The following is a 15412-nucleotide window of genomic DNA, read 5'->3' as shown; positions in this document are numbered from 1 at the left end:
TGGGCTCGTGAGCCATGGCCACTGAGCCTGCACGTCCGCAGCTTGTGCTCCACAATGGGAGAGGCCACAACAGTGAGAGGCCCGCGTACCGCCAAAAAAAAAAAAAAAAAAAAAAAAAAAATTACATTAAATAAGATTTTTAAAGTTTATTAACCCTCTTGGGGGGGAGGGGCGGTACAGGAGGTGGGCAGTGGGAGGTACAAACTACTGGGTGTAAGACAGGCTACAAGGATGTATTGTACAATATGGGGAATACAGCCAACATTCTGTAACAAATGTAAATGGAGAGTAATCTTTAAAAATTGTATAAAAAATTAAAATAAAAACGTTAAGTAAGCCCTTCTTAATCTATGACGCCTCATTCTTGCACCATTTTCATAGGTTTGAAATTTTTTCAAAATGAGAAGATCAAGTAAAAACAAACAAACAAACGAAAAAGAATATGCTCTGCTCTGGGGTAATAAGTTGGGTGCCTCCAGCTTGAGGCTGTGAAGGAAGGGGAAATGCCAAAGATAATTTGCTTGCTTCATAAGTATACTTATATTGGCCGGAGAGCTAAGGGCAGAGTGGAAACCCTTTCTTTGCTGCCATCATGAAATGGGTTTCCAACACTGGCAATGCAGTTTCTGATTGTGCCATCAGAATCAGGCACAACCTTCTTTAACTGAAAATGGCCAACTCCCCCTTGGGTTGGTTCAGTACAGGGGGGAAAAGAAAATGTCACAGTTAACCCTTTCTCTCCATGCTTTGGCAACCAAGCAGATAAAATGCCAAACATGTAGTAAAGGACTTAAACGAAGTCAAAGCTTCGGTTTTGGAAAAATTTTCTTGGCCGACCTCTGGGAAGAGAGGCAGCCCGTTGGGGACTCATAGCAAACAAGGTATTTCCTCTGTGTGGGCTTAGCAAGAGTAAACGTGCAATGAGGTAGTGTATGATGGAGGGATGCTTGAATGAAAAGGCAGGAGAGTCAACAAATCATCTTTCAGTCCTGACTCTACCTCAGCACTTATCACAGGATCTTAATTTTTACAGCCTGAGTAGCCTCCTCTATAAAATGGAATCATAATCACTGCCTCACCCACCTTCCTGGAGCAAAAGATATAAAAGGTTACAAAGCATTTTAAAAACTCTGTGGCACTAGAGGTGAATGTTAGGGAAATAAACATAAGACAAAATACCTTTTGGTGATAATTACGAAGTTTTCAGAGAGGCAAACATATCTTTAGGATCTGATACATCATAACTTTCTAGTCTTAAACCTCCATCTGCTGCATTACCTGGGACAAGTCCCCTAGCCTCTCTGAGCCTTAGTTTCCTCACTGAAAAATGCTGTTAATGCTACCTACTTAACAAAGCAGTTAGCTATGAGAATTAGGTGGAGTAACCTATACAAAATGGAGAGCTCACCAGTTCCTTTCCTGTGTCCCTTGGGTAATGATACTTCATTTGCTGATTTGCTTCATTCCTCAAACTCTCTGTACTGTCTCTCAATTTTTCTGTAAATCTATAAGTGTTCTAAAAAATAAAATCTATTAGTTAAAATAAATATTTATTTAAAATGTAAAGTGATTGAAAAGGGGGACTCTGGAGCCAGACTGCTTGAGTTTGAATCACAGCTTTGCCGTGTACTAGATGGATGACCTGGGGAAATTTAGTAACAGCTTTGTACTTCAGTTTCCACATCTATAAGCACTATGTAAGTTTTTGCTATTAATATAAAATAATACTAATTATTACTTTTATTATTATTACATTGCACTCAACAATGGGAATACAGTGATGAACAAGGCAATTTAAGCAAAGCACTCTGAAAGCACCCACCGTTCTCTTAAATGTAGACCCAAAGAGGTTAAGTTACTCCACCAGGGCCACAGAGCTAGTTAATGAGAGAGGACTAGAGAAGACCAGCCAGGACTAGTTAGAGACTTCCAGATTGCAAGCCACTGTCTTTCCACTGCCCCGCGCTGTGCAACCAGATTCAAACCTGGACACTGCAGAGTCCTGGAACTACCACAGTGGATTCGGGAAGTCAGTTGGAATTGGCCCAATAATTCTGTGCATTCCTGACCTCCACCCTCTTTCTACATCCCATTCCTTAGGGTGTTGTCCTTGCCTGGCTTACATGTGGATCTTCCTGCAAATTTCAGATTTGGAGTTCACGGTGGAGACAACATGGAAACGCCACATCCCCCATACCACTTGCATTTCTTTTGTGCTTGTGAATTTTATACAAGAACAAAGGTTGAGTCTCTCAGAGACCTTCTGGAAAGGGGCAGATCCAGGTGTGGTGGGGCCTGAAGTGTATACAATACTGTGGGCTCGCTTTTAGGAAAGGAATACGTAATTACAAATTAAAAATTAGGTACCAGGCCTTGGAATGCATGCAAATGAAGGGGCCTGAAATTTAAGCATCATTAGCTTCCTGGTAAATCCAGTTCTGCTCCTACAGTTACTAATTCCCTTCTTTCCCTCTTCCCTTCGTCTTTGCTTCCACCCATGTCACTTGCACCTGCCCTGCCATCTAGCACTCACTGTGCCCCAGGCAGTAACTTCTTCTTAAGTTTACATTCTGATTAAAAAAATGGACTTTGCTCCAGTCTGCAGATTATTATCCAAATTATGATACAGGCACAGCTCTTCTTGATATGAAAGAATAAAATGATGTACAGTTAACCTGTGAGTCGTGTGTAATCATGCTACGTGGGGCTGTGCATTAGACTTGATAGACCACAATGTAGCCAGAAACTACCGCTTTCTGTTTGCATTTGTGAACACACCCAGGGCCAGGCTCTTCTATGTCTGGGACATTCAGCAAATAAAATGATCCTCTCAGAAGGGGCTGGGCCTGGGGTTGGGGGTCCCTGGCGGTCCAGTGGTTAAGGCTCTGCCCTTTCACTACAGGAGGTGTGGGTTTGATCCCTGGTGGGGGGAGATCCTGCGTGCGGCAGGGCGCAGCCAAAAAATTTTTAAAAAAAAACAAAAAGAAGGAGGGAATGATATAACAATCTAGAGAAGAGAACATCGTATAGTTACGCATAATAATGCATGATTAATAGAATATTTTTACACATGCCATCTGACCTGACGCTCACACCATTTGATGTACGTAGTGTGATTTTATTAAACCCCTGCCCCTGGTGACAGATTGGAGACTGAGGCCTACAGTGACTGAAGTTTGATTCTGAACCCTTCCCTGCTAATTTCCTTTCCCACAGCACCGCCCCCGTTATCCTCACATCCAGGGGACACAAAGAGTGCACAGGCCGCAACTGCACAAAGAACCCATAGACAAAGTAAGTCGAGGCTGTTTTGTGGGTGATTGGGGGACGGGAACTTGTTCCTTGTGGGTAGGGGTGGGGTGGAGCCATTTTCTCGGGGCTGGGATTATCCCGATGAGTCATCTAGGTTGATCCCATGATTTGCATAGTTCCTCACCTTTCCCCTCCCCTGGACAGCAGTATCACCCAACCCTGGAACCAGGATCGCATGTGCCCTTCACTGCCCTGCTTGTCCCCGGCAGCCTGCTCAGTTGGGGCCTGGCACGGAGCCACCAGCCCGAAGCAGGAGGGGAGGAAGCGTGTGTCTCCCAGTGGCTGTCAGCTTTCCCAGCTGACTCAACTCGACACCTCCCTCCCCCTGCCGGGCACACAGCCTCCTAACTCTCCAGTTTTCAGGCTTGTCTGGTGGTTCTCAGTGGGGGGCACCCCGCTCCTACTGCCCGGGGTGCCTGGTCTGCAGCCTGGGGCTGCCAGCAGCGGCACCTGGGCCCCCTGCCCGCTGGCCTGGCGGGCCCTCTCTCAGGACGATTCGAACCTGCTGCAATGGAGAGTTCAGAATATGGGTCAAGGTGCTCTCGGAAGGGCCAGGGGAGGATCACCTGACCGGGAGGTGGATGACTCAGCAGGAAGGGAAGGGGTGCGGGCTGGAGTCTCCTGGCCCACAGGGCCTGGAGGAGGAGGGCAAGTTGTCACCATCTGGCTGCCTGCCAGGGGAGGAGGAGGAAGGAGACAGAAGGAAGGATAAAATGACCGCCGGTGACCCGACTAGGGTGGAGTCCAAATCCTCCCCAGAGCAGGCTGTCGCCCTCACGGAGCTGAAGCCACTCCCAGGTCAAACTGCCACTGTGGCTGTAAAGACCTAATTAGCTGCCTCCCCTGCCCAAGTGGGAAATCAAAAGGACAGAGCGCTCATCTCTCCGACTCCATCCACCCAAGGCCCCTCCAAGAAACCCAAGCCACCGGCCTAGCATGCAAAGGCAGCCGTCCCTCATAGAGGCGATTTGGTTTCTCCCCCAATTAATCCCGAATGTGAAGATTACTAACCCATTTTATTTTACATCTCCACGCGGCGGGGGGGCCTCCTTTCAAGGGTGTGGCAGGGTCTGCAGTTGCTGGAACAGCAGCTGCGCTGTCTGAGCCTCACTTCCTCTGGCTCCAGCTGCAGGTTCGTCAGGGCCAAGCAGGGAGTTTCCTCATTCTCTGGGCTTTCGGCTTTTCTAGGCAGCCACCCGCACCTACCACCCCCCGCAGCTGCTCGCCGCCCTCTGTGGGTAGCGAGTTTGGGACTCCCTGGTCCCATGAGTCAGAGCCAGGCTGGAGACAGACAGCAGGCTTCCTTTATTAAATCAGCCTCCTGCCCTGTACACCACAGAGGGAAGCTATAATTACTCGTTTGGCCTGGCTCTGAGAACTGAGCCACAAATGCTTGACTAGGAGGGATGGTTCCTGATTCCTGCATTTATCTAGTGCACCCCAGTTTTGAAATACAAACGACAGCCAGGGGTTCAAGCCTGTTACGCGTATGTCAGATGTTTTGCACATATAACAGCGTGCATTGGACCTGGACACTGATGGAGATTGCTAGAAAAATTGCTATATTAATGCTGCCAGGAGTTTTTTGTTTTGTTTTGTTTTTTTAATGCGTCCTGCCTTGTTGCCAGTCTCATTTGAGGCAGGCTGCTCATTGCTGATGTTGGTTTTTAAGAGATAAAGGAAAAGGCAACAAAACATTGTTTTGGATCCTCAGGACTGTTTTAGCCATCTGGCACAGAGACACAAAATCTCTGGCCTCCCAGGGCCTACAGAAGTGTTTGAAACCTGAACCCTGAAAAAAAGAGTTGGCTCTAAAAGAAAAAATAAAATCACCAAATGAAAATAATAGAGCCAATCTTCATTAAGTGTTCAATTTACAATTCGTTGGCCTATTCACTCATTCATTCATTCCTGGAAGCATACGTTTCTGCCATTCATTCACCAAAGATCTGCTGAGCTGTTTCTCTGGCCAGGTATAGTTTCAGGCACTATAGTTTCAGGGCTACATAAGTGCTACACCAATTAAAGATATAGACAGAACTAAGCAGACAAATATTCCTGCCCTTGTGGGTGAATAACGGCCACAAAAATAAGCAAATTATACGGTATGTTAGAGATAATAAGTGTGATGGATAAGAGGAAAAAATAGAGCAGGGTTAGGGGAATTATTGGTGAAGGAGAAATTCATAAACATCTCATGACATTTAAGAACAATTTGCAGGTTAGAGTTCTCTCACAGTGAGAGTTCTCAAGTCTGCATAATAATTGCTGAGAAATTATAACCAATCATAAATTAAATGAGTTACATTTGACTACAGTAAAATTATAAAAATCTTCTAAGCTTTGTTTATAACCAAATTTGGGTGCATGTTAAATACATCTGATAGGAGATAAAAAGTAAAAGTGCCAAGGCTTCTGACCCTGCCTCTGGTTACCGGTAAGTAAAGGCACTTCATTCAAGTATTACTGGACCTATAATATAGTGGTTAAGGGCTTGGGTGTCAGATGCCAGGGTTCAGGTATGGTAAATGGCTCCATCATTTACTATTTGTATGATTCTGGGAAAGATATTTAATTTCAGTTCCCCCTCTTTTATAAGAGGGTAATATAGAACCTACCTTATAGGGTTTCTGAAATGATGAAACAAGATAATAAAAGTAAAGGTGTTGGGCTTCCCTGGTGGCGCAGTGGTTGAGAGTCCGCCTGCCGATGCAAGGGACACGGGTTCGTGCCCTGGTCCGGGAAGATCCCACATGCCGCGGAGCGGCTGGGCCCGTGAGCCATGGCCGCTGAGCCTGCACGTCTGGAGCCTGTGCTCCGCAACGGGAGAGGCCACAACAGTGAGAGGCCCGCGTACCACAAAAAATAAAAAAGTAAAGGTGTTAGTTAGGATAGCACCTGGCACTTAGTAAGTGCTCAATACCCGTTAATCTATTATTATCATTGTTGTTAGGATGATGACAGTGATGATAACAATGAGTTGCCAGGCACCGTGTTGGGTGTTGGGGACCCACAGCTGAACAAGACAATGACATGGTCCCAACTGGGAGAGGCTTTGCAAGCATACTGTGCTTCATTAAATTTCATGGCCGCCCGGCGGGGTGATCCCCACTGCACCACTAATCATTGTTAACCATACTTGGATGGCCAATAAAAATGAACAGACCACAGTGAGACACCATTTGATAATCTTTCAGTTGGAAAAAAATTAAGAAGCCTGATAATGCCAAGTACTGGAGATGACGTGGATTGATAGGATCTTCACACGTTCATTGTTGGTGAGATGTTAAGTGGGTACATTCACATTGTTTTTCAGGAGATGTGTGCAAAACGTTCAGCTCAGCATGTTCAAAGGGGTGGAAAGCTGGTAACAACTCAAATGTTCATTGACAGGAGAATAAATTAATACTTGTGGGGCCTCTCACCTTCTGAGATGGTCCACCCTCTGTCTGTGGAGTGTGTTTCTCCCAAGGCAGTTTTCGCCTTTTGAGATGGACCACATTCTTTCTATGTAAATAAATCCACTTCTTACCTTTCAAAAAAAAAAAAGTACTCATGGGATGTGATAGAGAGGACAAAGGGACCATACATAGCTCTATGCTACGATATGGATGAATTATAGCAATATAATATTTTGAGGAAAAAGTATATTCCAGAAGACTACATACAGCAGAATATTCTCTTAAGCAAGGTAAAAACAAGATACAGCAGAATATTCTCTTAAGCAAGGTAAAAACAAGATCTAAGCAATGCAACTTTTAGAAAAATATATTAAAATTAATTTTTAGAAAAGCAATGAATGGTAAAGTCAAGATTCAGGATGGGTGAGGGAGGCGAAGTGATGGGAAGGGCTGAAACACATAGGAAGAAGTGGGTGGTGGTTTCACGGGTGTTTACTGTATTATAAATAAATAAGTAAACATAAATAAATAATAAATAACCAGATGCATGCTGTGCAAGGTCCAAATGAAGACGAAAGAATGTCATGAATCAAAGATTATGAATGATCCTGTGTACTTGGATTCAATAAAAGAGAAAATGAAACTCTACTCTTAGGATGGGTGTGAAGCACACCTTGGAAGGGTGTGGGCTTGTCAAGACAGAGTGGATAAAGGACCCCGAAGAAGGGCAGGGGTGTGTGAGTTTCCATGAGGATTAGGCAGCATTGACCTTGGAGGTGGGGGACCCTTCACCAGTCACGTGCTGCTGTGCCGGTTCAGAATTGTCACCTGCAGTCAGAGGGTAGGAGCAAGTGGTAACTGTGATGGGGGCAGTGAAACGTCCCCGGCAGAGCCCTGTTCAGGTCCTGGGTCTATCCACGTGGTAGCTGGCCCTCAGTGCCCTCTCCCTGGGGTCTTTGCCAGGCCTGCCTTGGATAGACTTCTAGTTCCTGTGTGTTGTTCTCTCTCTGCCCGGCCTGGCCTTGACTTGAGGGATGCTGGCTGTGTGTAGAGAACCCCGTTCCAGCTGGGAGTCCTGGCACCTCCCCAAGGAGATGCAGTTTGGTCACTGAACCCACAGTCCTAGCCCTTCTCTCTCTTGCTCTGGGGGAAGCCCAGGGGGAAGTGCACTCAGACAGCTAAGATGCCTGCAGTCATGGCCAGGCCCATGGGTCACAGGCTGGATGGAGGAAGCACTTTTTCCTTGATAAAAAGGCCCCGGAAGCTGGCACCAAGCAGAGAAAGCTTGTTAGGCCCAGGTGATTGACTTCACGGACAGAACTAACTGGGATTCTCAGAGGCACACGGAGGGCGGTCCTGTCTCTCTTTTGTGCTACTGCTGGTGGGGTCAGGGCTTTCAAGTTCTGGGAGCTGCTCAAAAGCCCCTCACCCAGCCCCACGCCTCAGAACAATCATTGATACCTCAAGAGACTGGAATCAGAAAGACCCCAGATCAGGTTGTAGGTGGGCAGTTTCTAACTGTCTCATTAGTTTAATTCTCTAAACCTAAACAACGGGGAAAATCATATGGCCATTGCCTGACTAAAAGGCATCAGTGAGGACCACATGACATAACTGAGAACAAAGTGCTTATCAAACAGAAAGGTCCAATACATTTGTGTTAGAACACATGCCCGTCGAGGGTGGGAACTGTGTTTGACTCCTTCTCTGCTGGACTCCCAGGATCAAGGACAGTGCCCGGCACGTAGTAAGTGCTCAATAAAAATACTTCTGGAATGAATGAATTGGAGTATTATGGATTAGAGTAGAACTAACGATGATGAGGATAATTCCTGACCATGATATGATAATTAATTTCATCTTGACTACATACCAGGCAAAATGCTAAAAGTTTTTCATTGATAGTTCCATATAAGCTTCACAACAACCCAATGAAGGAGGTGCTAGTATTATTCCCATCCTGCAGGTCAGTTAATGTGATCCAGGGAAGTTAGTGATTTTCCCAAGGCCACACCCTGGCGGAACAGGTTATTACCCAAGTGACCTATTTAGGGGGTTCAGAGAGGCTCGTTCGCCGGAAGTGGAACACTGGCAGCCTTGGTGCCTGAGAGGCCACCATGATGATCAGTGGATTTTGACACCTTGAATGCCGCAAGATTCCAGATGAAAGTGCAGACACCTCTGGAAAACAGTGAAACCTAAATGTCTAATCAGGGAGTAATCTGGCTTATCTGTTTTCTTCCTAAGTGTAGATGCTAGGGTTCTCTTGCAGGGATGGGATTCAGGGGAGTTTCCCCGAGTGAGTGGGGATTACACATGGCGTTCTGGAGGGCTGCTAGGAAGGGGGCTGAGAAAGGGTCCAAGATGCATGTTGGCTGTTCTGTTGAGAACTGGCCTAGGACTTCAGGAGGGCAAAAGGGTGTTTGGGTCCCCAAATCGCCTTTATGGGGTGTTTTTACAGAGCAGCTGGAGGACACTGGAAGAAGGCTATCTCAGAGGGGGGTAGCAGTATTGGGGAATTATCACAGGAGCCTTGCTTTTATGTTTGAATTTTTTATAATAAGAATATGTTCACTTACTACTTGTGTGGTTAAAAATATATTGAAATAAATGAAAAACTAAGTGAAGCGGGGGTGGAGGAAGGTTGAGAAAAGGTCATGGGTTGGATCCTCCAAAGGAACGCAGCTTCCAAGACTGCAGAGCCCGCACCAGGCTGCAGCTCTCCAGGGCTTGGCTGATTTACTGGAGATGAACAGCAGCCCCCAGCATTCCCAGGGCATGGCGGCCAATGAGCCTGATCCACAGCTGGGGGGGAAGTATTTGCCTTTGCAGTTGGCAGCATGTCTGTGCCTCTGAGCCTTCCTCATGAGAGACTCATTATGCAGTTTGGTCACATGCCCTATGCATTTTAATGAATGAGTCAGGGGACAGACTCAATTTGAAAGAGGAATCGAAGCTCTCTAGGCTGGGTGAAGGGCTCTCAAGGGATGCTCTCACAGCTTGGATTACAAGAAAAGGAAAGAAGGAAGCTATTTCCGTTTAGAAAAAGGAAAGGAAGGTCAGAAGGAAGGAAGGAAAGAAGGAAGGAGAGAGGAAGCAAGGAAGGAGGGGAGGAAAGAGGGAGGGAAGGAAGAAGAGAAAGAGGCAGAAAGAACAGTGGAGAGTTCAGAAAACAGTCCTGGAACAGATGCTGCTCACCAGACACTCCCTTGCTCTTTACCCTCCACTTATTTACTCAAAACATTTAGTGCTTTTTAAGTGTCAGCTTTTTAAGTGTTAGGCAGGGGAGTTACAAGACAAGTGAGATAGAGTCCTTGCCCCAGAGGTCTTTTTGCAAAAAACCAAATGGGTTTGGTCAAGTCAGAGCAACTACACAGGGGTCTAATATGGGAGGTGGGGTGAGCAAAAGAAGGTCATGTTCACTCCCTTCCTGGGAAGGGAGGTCCCTTACTGATGGTCAAGGGCTATCATCTCTCCAGGGCTTCCCGCTTGCCAGACATGGGGTGAGCAGTCCAGGGTGAGCACGTCACTGAATCCTGGCAATAACCCCACGAGGCAGATCCTGTTACTGTCACATTTTTTACAGAATAGGAAACCGAAGCAGAGTGAGCCGCCTGCCCAAGGTCACCCAGGGATTTGAACTCAGGTCTGTCTGACTCCAGAGCTCTTGGCAGTTCAGGTCTCCGCTGTCAGCCAACCACTGGATGGGGAATGCTGGGGAAGGCCTTTCCCTTCCCAGGCTTCCTTCCAAGAACACTCTGAACCCCCAGGAGGAAGAGGTTGGTGTGAATCCAGATGCAGTCAGCGCCAGGCAGCCTGGGAGTGGATCTGAAACCTCACTGAGCGAGGCTGTATGTGAGACTCAGAGCCCAAGGGCAGCGGGGAGAGGAAGGAAACGCAGCCTCACGGCGGTCAGTTGGGGCGACGTGCCCGTTCCCAGCCTCCACACCACAAAACACAGGGCAGCAGATGCTCGGCAAACGGGTGTGTGGGAGTGAGCCGTACCCTTAGATGGCGGTCGAGCAGGCAGTATCACTGAATTACTCAACAAAGCCACCTCGGCTTTGAACTTTGAGCCAGGCTCTGCTGGAACAGGGCCTGGGGGGAGAGGGGGGGCTCTCACCACTGTGAAGAGGATGTCTGCCATCCCCCTGCCACCCCCAAGTGGGAGAACACAGCCTGGGAAGAAGGCAAGAACCGAAAAGCCACGGCACACCCACATTCTCTTGAATTTTTACAGCTGGAGAGAAAGAGCGATACACAAACATAGCAGGACACAGGGGCCCTGGGCTTCGTGCTGGAGAGAAAAGCAAGGCCACCTGCCATGAACCTGGCCTGTACACAGAGACAGGCGGCTTTTACCGAGTGATGACTACATGCCAGGGCTGTCATACACATGATCCCCCTGGACCCTACTGCTTCCTCGTGAGGGAGGTACTGTCATCATCTATTGTACCCAGGAGAGACTGATGCCCAGAGAGATGAATAACTTGCCACTGTCTGTTTTTCCCCACTTCTGGTTTCCATGAGAAGGGATTTTCCCTGAACACACTTTTGGTCTTGACTCTCACTGCCCAGGCCCGTGGAATGACGTCTGCCTGGAAAGCTTGGGAAGGGCTATCCGCAACGTTCTGCCCTGCTCCCTCCTCCTTCCAGGCTGTTAGGAAGCCAGTTTGTTCTCACACTAAGCTACATCCCCCATGCTAGCTTTCGTGATCATTAAGGTGGTACCTTGGCCCTCTGCCATTCCTTTGTCTTTTTTATTCAGTGTGTTCAGAGCCTGGAGGCAGAAGAGGGGTGCTGTTTTTTTGAAGGCTCTTTGGAGAGCCCAACAGCACTTAGGAGGGTCCCAAGAGCTCTGGCCACACCACCCCCCATTTAACTGGGGATTCTGCTCTCTCTCCACATCTTGGCAAAGGACTCCCTTGGCTCTGGGACCAATTTCCCTTGGGAGAAGTCAGCCTGGCAACAATCGTGGCCTTAGCCCTCCCCACAATGTGTTTTGGACTGGCATCTTTTTTCTGGGACGAGGAAAACTAAGTCCTGTACCCAGTTTCTTGTTGTACAGGGAATCGGTCATGAGAGGGTATCCCTGGGGTGGCAGGGTCTTGGCCTGTGTACCAGTTCACTCCCTTGCCACCTGCCAGGGCATCAGTGATGGGTACTCGACCCACCCCAGACTGCTGCCAGTCTAGACTGCCTACTCTGCAACAAACCTGGGCAGCTGATCCAAACCCCCTGTCAGGCCCTGATTAACCCATACACTGTATATCTCAGTTTCCAGTTCCAGTGGATCTGCCAGGGGATTCAGAGCCAGTTATGTTATGTGGCGCTATCTGCCAAGCCCCTATTACCTTGCTGTGTGACTGGGGGCAAAGTCTTGACCTGCTTTGTGCTCTGATTTCCTCATCTGTAAAAGGGGATAGTACCTGTCCTCCTGTCTGTCACCCAGGACTGTTATGAGATCAAATATGCAGAACATATTTGAAAAAGAATAAAAATACTCCATGAGATAGAAGGGAATTTTTAAAAATCATTTTTATCAGCTTTGATAATGTGCCCAAAGACTTATGACGCATCTATAGCAAACATAGTCAGCTTTGTCACCAGGGCTGGGCCACCTTCGTTTTGGTAACCTTGCCCAACTCCCTCTGCAATTTCCCTCTAAGAATCACCCCTCCCCTTCCCCTCAGTCATACAGATCCAGGGACTCCGCCTACGAAAATGAGTGCATCTCATTTCTTTGGACCACAGTGATTGCTTCACAGATGGTCATGTGACCCCATGAGGATCAGTGAGACTTTTCCTAGGACTTTTGGAAAACAGATTCTCTCTGGAGATCCTGAAAGGATACAGGGGCTAAAGCGGATGCTGTCATCTTGTTTACCACTTTAACCCAAAACTCAAATTGAAACATAAAATATGGACCAAGAAGTAGAGAGAAACCAAGTCCTGATTTTGACATTAGAACCCCAAGCCCAGCCAGGACCACCAGTGATAACGTGATTTATAATAAGCAATAGAAATATTTGGTCTTCCTCCATAGTTCTTGGCACGGAGGTCCTAAAACTCTTGGAATTTCCTTAATGAACAGAGCAGCAAAGGTGTCCTTTGTTATGTTCATAATGTGGCTTTTGGAGAGCACCTAAGGATGAGGGCTGGTTACCAGGAGAACCAAACAAGTGATCAGAAGGTTGGAACTTTCAGTTGCACCCTTGCTGACCTCCCGGGAGGGGTGAGGGCTAGAGATAGAGTTCAATCCCCAATGGGCAATGATTTAGTCCATCATGCCTGTGTTATGAAGCCTCCATAAAACTCCAAAAGGACTATTTTCAGAGAGCTTCCGGGTTGGTAAACACGGGATCTGGGGAGAGCAGTGGGCTGGGAGAGGGTATGGAAGCTCCACCCCCTTTCCCCATACCTTGCCTCATGCATCTCTTCCATTTAGCTGTTCCTGAGTTATATCCTTTCATAATAAACTGCTAATCTAGTAAGTAAACTGTTTTTCTGAGTTCTGTGAGCCACTTTAGCAAATTAAAGGAACCCGAGGAAGAGGCTGAGGGAATCTCTGATTTACAGCTGACCGGTCAGAAGCATAGGTGATGACCTGGACTTGTAAATGGTGCCTGAAGTGAGGTGGGCTTAGAGTGAAGGGCACTTGCGTAACCTGTGGGATCTGACAGGTGTTTCCAGGTAGATGGGGTCACGACTGAGTTGAACTGTAGGACACCCATCTGGCATCTCAGAGAAGTCCTTGGACCACCCCCTCCAAACCACACACTGGAAAGTGGGTGCAGAACCCTCTCACCAGCCCTGGACTCTTCAGCTTAAGGTAAGGCACCAAATTCCTTTTTTGTCCAGAGGCATCTTGGGTTGGATTTTCTGTCCCTGGTTACCAAGAGAATCCTAATGGACACAGTATTACCTCGTTTAATCTTTTCACCAACTGTGAGCTAAGTATTGGAACCCCTAACTCTACAGATGAGGAAGAGAAACAGGCACAGAGAAGTGATGTGATGTAAACGGTGCAGGCAGGATTTGAACCTGGCCTCCTGACCCCTGGAGTCTGCATTCTATCCACTCCGCAGGGGCTTGGGAATACAGCTGAGTCTCATAGTCACCTCTGTCACAGACTTTAGTCAGCAGCAGAGCATCTGCTGGCAGAGAAGAGCCCTGATTCTCTTGCAGCCAGCGGCTGAAGGAGGACCTAATCCACGTGGTGTTCTCTACCACATGTGCCCTCTTCCTGGAAGAAAAACACCAACAGAGGAGGAGCTTAGTCAATTCCTACAGGGTTTAAGCTTGATGTCAAGGGCCTGGAGGGCTTGGAAGGGCCCAATATCTTCTCCTTCCAAGGATTGATGTTCAGTGTCTACCTTTTAGAGTTTTTTTTTTTTTTTTTTTTTTTTTTGGCCACGCTGCAGGATCTTAGTTCCCTGACCAGCGATCGAACCCGTGCCCACTGCAGTGGAAGCGCGGACCCCTAACCGCTGGACCACCAGGGATTCCCTAGAGTTCCACTCTTTTCTCTGAAGATACCAGAGTCTGGTAAAATGCAAACACCTCTCAGGCCTCCAGGGCTTACAACCTGAGCTGCTATCAGTGGTGACAGTTTTGTAGGAATAATGGCTTTGAGAGGGGTTTAGGGTACCAGGTGCACGGCTGGGCTGGTAATGGTGGCACTCTGAAAGAGAAAAAGGGTGCAGAAAGGGACATCTGAGAATTGGATACGTTTCAGTTGGTTAAGGGAGCAGGTCATCCATGTAAGTGTGATAATGGGATCAAATAATATGCTATCTGGTATTTGCTGCAAAATAACAGGGGGATGGGGAAAGTAGGTGGAAATATAGATGAAATAAGATATATACACTAATATGTATAAAATAGATAGCTAATGAGAACCTGCTGTATAGCACAGGGAACTCTACTTCGCTGTACAGTAGAAACTAACACAACATTGTAAAACAACTATACCTCCCCCCGAAAACAAAGATGGGCCATTAGTTGATCATTGTTGAAGCGAGGTTACCAGTACATGAGGGTTTATTTTGTCTACATAAGCATACGTTTGAAATATTCCATAGTAATATTTTAAAGTATAATGAATAATTTAAAAAACATGATTTAAGGGCTTCCCTGGTGGCGCAGTGGTTGAGAGTCCGCCTGCCATTGCAGGGGACACAGGTTCGTGCCCTGGTCCGGGAGGATCCCACATGCCGCGGAGCAGCTGGGCCCCTGAGCCATGGCCGCTGAGCCTGCGCGTCTGGAGCCTGTGCTCTGCAACGGGAGAGGCCACAACAGTGAGAGGCCCGCATACCACAAAACAAAACAAAACAAAACAAAACAAAAAAAATGAAAAAACATGATTTAAAAAATATGTTTTGTGCTTTATTCTTTATATCTTGTATGCACCTCACAAATGTTTTTTCCCCATTTTAAAGATGGTAAAACTGAGGCTCAGAGAGTTTAAGTCATTTATGCAAGGTGGAATTGAGAGCTAAACCCAGGCTTTCCAACTCCTGTATTCCAAGGTTAGTCTGGGGCAGAGGGCAGCAGAGGCAAGTTGGCAGCCCCTGCTTGACGGGGGCTGACAGGCAAGGATGGGGACTAGGTGAGCCAGTCTTGTCCACATCCAAGTCTTGCCGAGAGGCAGCCCAGCTTGTGTGTAACTGGTGTGGCGAAGACCCCGGCAGGGCCTC

General features: G+C 47.3%; 1 protein-coding gene across 4 annotated transcripts in view; it reads right to left on the bottom strand.

The window, feature by feature from the left end:
- Window positions 1–15412, bottom strand: part of CHD9 (chromodomain helicase DNA binding protein 9) — a 247375-nt gene that overhangs the window by 213835 nt on the left and 18128 nt on the right. For 2 of the 4 annotated variants that reach the window (XM_060084509.1, XM_060084511.1), the window contains exon 1: window positions 4324–4506. The exons of the other annotated variants lie outside the window; for them this stretch is intronic. The gene's annotated coding sequence lies outside the window, so the exon portion shown is untranslated. Of the gene's footprint in view, window positions 1–4323; window positions 4507–15412 lie in introns of those variants that run through there. 4 annotated transcript variants of the gene reach the window in all.

This window comes from Mesoplodon densirostris, chromosome 19, assembly GCF_025265405.1.
Source record: "Mesoplodon densirostris isolate mMesDen1 chromosome 19, mMesDen1 primary haplotype, whole genome shotgun sequence".
In the NCBI taxonomy this organism is placed as follows: Eukaryota; Metazoa; Chordata; class Mammalia; order Artiodactyla; family Ziphiidae; genus Mesoplodon; species Mesoplodon densirostris.
Note: the sequence above shows the minus strand (reverse complement) of the source record. Positions and strands in the feature narration are given on the sequence as shown.